We start from the raw sequence: 6000 nt of genomic DNA on the forward strand, positions 1-6000 counted from the left end.
TTGTGTGTATGTTATTGAAATGCTTGGTATGTGTGGGATCTGACCATCTAGTTGTTTATCTTTAGTAGCCTCTCTTACCGGGAAATGTCTCCTAGTGTTTCCACTGAGCCATGGTAGCTTGCTACTGCTCCGGAACACTTAGGCTGGCCGGCATGTGTCCTTCTTCGTTCCTGTGTCTGTCCCTTCGGGGAAATGTCACGCTTTGAGTACCGGAGTCCTGTTAGCCCGCTACAGCCCGGTTTACCGGAGTCCTGCTAGCCCAGTGCTACAGCCCGGACCCACTTGCTGATGACCGACACGTTCGAAGCTGGGTCATGGATGCCTGTCCCTGTAAGTCTGTGCCACTTTGGGTTTACGACTAGTCATGTCAGCCCGGGCTCCTTATCATATGGATGCTAGCGACACTATCATATACGTGAGCCAAAAGGCGCAAACGGTCCCGGGCAAAGGTAAGGCGACACCCGTGGGGATACCGTGCGTGAGGCCGCAAAGTGATATGAGGTGTTACCGGCTAGATCGATGTGACATCGAGTCGGGGTCCTGACAGCGTTGGTATCAGAGCTTGACTGCCTGTAGGATTACCAAGCCAAACTGGTCGAAGTTGAGTCTAGAAATGCTTTAGTTATAGTAAGGGAATTGATTGTGGGATGGAACGTAAGGCTCTTTTTACTCCTTATACCTTATGCCCTTCTGATCTGAGTCATCATCTTCTCTTCTACGGGGATTAAGAACTAGGCTATCTCTTCTTCTATCAGGATCACGTGTTACTAATCCGTAGACTTATAAGATTGTTGATTCAAGCCTCAGTTCAGCTCCTACTACTTCCGTATGTTAACTGTTGATCTCGAAACCTTGATACTGTGCTTCTGAGTGGTTATGCCACCATTTTTGTGAATGTCTCAAATCTTTTCTGAGCATTTACAGCCGTTATGCTGTCCGAGTCATTCCAGGTTTCTAAATAGTCTGATGCATTTGCAAATCCTTTCCCTCTGGTTTCGATGCTCCTTTATGCCAGCTCAATCACACTAATTGTTGAGTTGAGGTATTCTATTGCCTTGACATTATGTTGGAGTTACTATTATGGCCCTAGGTGTTTAGGGAGTCACCTAGTAATCTAGCAATGTTTTGTGATCCCAGTGTGATGATTCTGGCTTCTATTCTCGAAAGCATCCCGTGATGTTATTAGTTAGTAGGCATTCTGTTCCTGGGGTTTTGAACCCGAGATTCACTCTACCTACTTCATGTTGATAGCAATTGCTAGTGCCTTTAGGATATTAGTAACCTTTGCGATAGTCCTTGAAGTCCGTGGTATCTTCTTCTTCCAAATACCATGAACTACTTATGGCAGATGTTTATTGGATCAAAAAAAAATCACAATTAGAGTACTCTTGAGGAGATCTCCATTCATAAATCGTGACTCTGCCAGTTCTACCTTTCTGCATGGGTTATCCGGAAGAAATATGTTGAACTTGGTTCGACATACTAATCTATGCATCCACAACTCAGAAAGTTATATGTTCCTTTGAGCTGTTCTCTTTAGTTGCATTCTGACCCTCGTCTATCAATTGATAGTCAAGAGTATGCGTGCGTTCGTTCATCGATGCCTATGACTCTTGTGGTCTGTCAAGCCATTCTATTCCGGAATGACTAGGAGAAACAAACTCCAGTACCTCTTCCATATCTAGGATTGGGTCAAAGAAGTTGTGCTCCGCAGATCAAATTGCTAATCCAGCCTTTGATCCTGTTCTACCTGAAGTATTACCATCTTTATATCGGGATTGTTATAGGAATTGCACACCATCCTATGAACTCCTGGTACAGTGATACTTCTTGTCGTCATTAGTCATTCCTCGGTCTTCGTGTTGATGCAACCGGAATACCGACAAATGAATTGTGATGCGTGAAATCAATACGCCTAGCAACCTCGTTGCTGGGTAGTTAAAAGACAATAATTTTATTCTTAGTGTGTTGGTTATTGAATCATCATTCTAAGATTGATCGTGCTACCTAGTCCATTCTCCTGGTTCACTCCTCGATCGATGAGTTGGGATTATTTCAAATTCTTGCTCTATTGATCATATCGTCTTGCCCTGAAAAGCAAGATTGTTCTCGAGCTTAGTAACATACCGGTGGCTCGTGATTCTCTGAATATCTTCTCAGAAGTATTACCAGGTTGTCACCTGACCGCTATGTTGAGCTCGTGATCAAGTTGGTTTCTTGTGAACCATCCTTCTCCAAGAATCGGTGTTAGATATCCCTGAGCTAGTTGGTTAAGCTAAACAATAACTTGGAGGGTTGGAAGATAAAAGCTTGCCTGACTTAGTTCGTTCCAAAGGGATATTCTTGTGTAGTGTGTGTTGAAGAAAGATGATATCTTCATCGATTGGTCCCTGTGATCAGTTGCTGGACCTATTGTCTTATCAATCCTTTGATTTGAGTGTGGGCTATCGTCAAATCAAGTCAGAACCAACGATGTTCGTAATGTTGTCTTACTCGTGGTTGATCCCTCGAGCATACACCATTATATCTTTTGGGGCTGACCAATGCTATCACCGTGTTCACACGATGGTGGAAGTCCAGTGATATGGAAATTCCGATGAGTTGTTGTTGAGCCCATTGGCAACATTCTTATCTCCTCCATGATGTTGTTGAACATTAAGTTAGTGTTGGAAACTTTTGAAAGCATCTTCTTCATGCTAGCTCATGAAGTACTTGTTTGATGAAAGGAGTGACTTCCTTGATTCACGTGCATTTTGATGTAAGTTGCCGTCGTGAACTCGAGAAGGTTTGTTTTTGCCTCCTCTGGAACCATCCCAAGTCAGTTATGCACGTGCGAAGTATTTTGTGGTTTGATAGACTGATCATCTTCATTCCATATGTGTATCCTAGCACATCAAGCCACCGACTGATTTGTTCAAGGAGAAGGAGTATCTTCGTAAGAGCTAATCCGGACTTATGAAAGAACTTCGATATCCTCGATGATGGCTCCCAACCAGAACTCGGTAGTGTTTTATTGTAAGACTACCATGTGGGCATGCTTGTCTGGAACAACGTGTTCACATGTTTGTAGCAGAACCAGCTCATGTTTTGGAGCTTGCTATCGTAGTTCATTTCCTGAGAATCTCGCAACGTCATCTCGTCGATTTGTGTTGCAAACTTTCATTTTTCCTCCTAGACTCGATGAGTCTGGAATATCCTGACACCAACCAGATCTGGGTCTCAAGCAGATATGATGGTTGGAACATTTCCCAAGAACTATAATTTTGGTCCCTCGATAACCGGTAAAGTGGATGTCGTGGCCAACACACCCAGCCGGAAGACCTATTATTGTAGTATCTTGGTTGAGGAAGTTGGCCACCTCCCCATAAGGATTTCGTAGGATTTACCTCCGTAACTGTTCCTTATGGATTCTATTGCTCCCGAAGTCCGACCTTTTACTTGATGTTCTAGATATCAAACCATATCTATGGGTGTATTACGCTAGAACATCAAGGAGAACATTAGAAGCAGAGTGCTAAATGTCTCTCGGTCGATCATCCAGATTTTGTTTCTTTGGCCTCGCCAAGGTGAAATCTAAGAAGGTGTTATCTTCCTTTGCATCGGCATTTTCCACCGGTATTCATCATGGTAGTAAGTTGTGTTGCCAGAATCCTTGACACGGATATTGGTAAAACCTTGATGATTATGGAAATGCTCAAGTTCTTGAGAGCACGCACAAGCGCTACGTGTTATCATCGGCACTAACCGAGGTTGCTCTCAGTTTCCTCGGCAATGCTATGATCTTTCAAACATAGAATCCACTCTCTTTTGTTGGGTTCTTCCCCAGTTACCAGAATCATTCCAGCATTTGCATTTTGTTCCCAGCTTGCACCACCAATGTGCCATTCTACCATGGGTCTCTTCCATCTCCGGTGATGAGGAAATTCATCCATTACGTTGTCTTCAACAAGGTAATCCACATCATCCAAGTCCGAGTATGCCATTCTACCGACCCCCTCCAAACGATCGTTGTGAATTGCCTTATGCTGGTATGAAGAGTTTCAATGATCTCCGAATCAAAAGTAATTCTTTTTGCCACTTAAGGAAATATCTCTACGAGTCACCTTCCCTAAGGTGTATCGTTATGGTATTAAGGCAATTCAACTCCTTGCTACGTTAACAATCGATTACCACCTTCTTAAGTGTGGAATTATTGTCTACCTGGTGAACCTTCGTCATCCGTTTTTTTCCACCCCTCTTGATGTGTATCTCGTGTCTCAACCGAGAGATGGTTCTAAGTCTCATTCCGTGAGTTAGTCCTGAGTTGTTCGACCTTCGAGAAGACCGATCCTTTTAGAGTTTTCCTTTCCTCTTCTTGTCATGATTAGCTGAAGTTCTCAGAGCAAGACGACAAGACCAAGATGGTGTTCAAATCAACGTTCAACTGAAGTGCACCCTGGATCGTGAAGATTATACTAGTTGCGTTTCCCCTTCACCTTACCCTACGCTTGAATCTCGAGACGAGATTCTTGTTTAGTGGGGGTGAGTTGTCACATCCCTAGCTTCTGGCATTGCTCTAGCCTAGCTTCATGTGTGCATCATGTCTATATTTTGAAACTTGAATTGAGGAATATTGGAAGCCTCAAAACCCTAAATAAAAGAGGGGCAAAAACCCTAGAAATCTTATTCATTGCTCCAAATGGCTCTTCTTAAATGTTTGATAATTTCTGGTAAGGGTTCTGGTCCCAACCAAAATATTGAACATTTTTAAGGATTTATATTTGGGCATTTGAATTAAATCGATAATTATTTGAATTGGATTTATATCTACTATTAAATAAATATAGGTCCAATAATTCTGAAATATTTTGTGGAGCATTGTTTTAATTCCTTTAGCTCCTAAAAATATTGTCAGAAGCAAAATAAATTGAATTGGTTTCAAAACCAAATTCAAAACAAACCTGCAAAATAGAAAACAGAAAAAAAATAAATAAAAGAGAGAGAGAAGCCCACTTACCTGCAGCCCCACCTAGCGCCCCATCTGGCCCAGCTCCCCCAGCCGGCCCAGCCCACCTCCTCCCCCTTGTCCTCTTCCTCCTCTGCCAGGAGGACGAACAGAGGCGAGGCGTGGCGCGCGCCGACGCTGCCTCGGCCACCTCCTGCTTCCTCTCGTCGCCCTGGACCCCGTCCGCGACGCCACGCACCCCCCCAGGCCTCTCACTCTCTCCCCGAGCTCCTCTCCTCCTCTGGCTCTCTCGCGCGCAGCCACCGAACACACCCGCCGCCGCCGACGAGCTTCCCCGTGGCCACCGGCCACCCCTAGCCTCGCCGATGCGCCCAGGAGCTCCCCCTCGACCCCTCCTTCCTCCCCACCGAACCACGGCCCTACGGACGCGCCACAACGCCGCCGGCATCGCCGTTTCCATCGCCGGCCGCCGAGGATCTTCACCGTCAATTCGCCACCATCGTCGCTTCCCCGAGCTCGCTGACCCTCCCTGCACGATCCCCGTGAGTCCCTGCTTCGTTTCCCCCTAACCCCAAGCCCGATTTCGAGCTCTAGCCGCCCCCTCTACCGCAGCCGAGACGCTCCGCCGCACGGACTCGTCGCCGGCGAAGCCCCGGTGACCAAATGGCCCCACGCGTGCGTCCGTTGCACTCGCAACGACCCGTGGAGCAACGCTAGCGTGGCAGCTAGCTCGTTTGCAAGCCGCAGCGCTAACCCCGCACGCACCCGAGCTCCGGCCGCCGCCTCGGGCTCCATTCCGGCGAACCCCGGCCACCCCCGCACCTCCCGTTGGCCCCCCTAGATGCGCACGGGCACGGGCTACCCTCTGGTGCCCTTGGCTTGGCCCAAAACCCCTCGCAGCGCCACTCCGGCGAGCTCCCGCTGCAGTTTTGGTCGTCGCCGGCCGAACTCCGGCGACTGCCGACGTGGCACGCCTAATTAGCACTAATGATGCCTAAACACCCCCCCACAGCCACTGACAGTGGGCCCCGTAGTGGGTCAAAGCCCGGGTCAAC

Source organism: Triticum aestivum, chromosome 2B (assembly GCF_018294505.1).
Source record: "Triticum aestivum cultivar Chinese Spring chromosome 2B, IWGSC CS RefSeq v2.1, whole genome shotgun sequence".
Lineage (NCBI taxonomy): Eukaryota > Viridiplantae > Streptophyta > Magnoliopsida > Poales > Poaceae > Triticum > Triticum aestivum.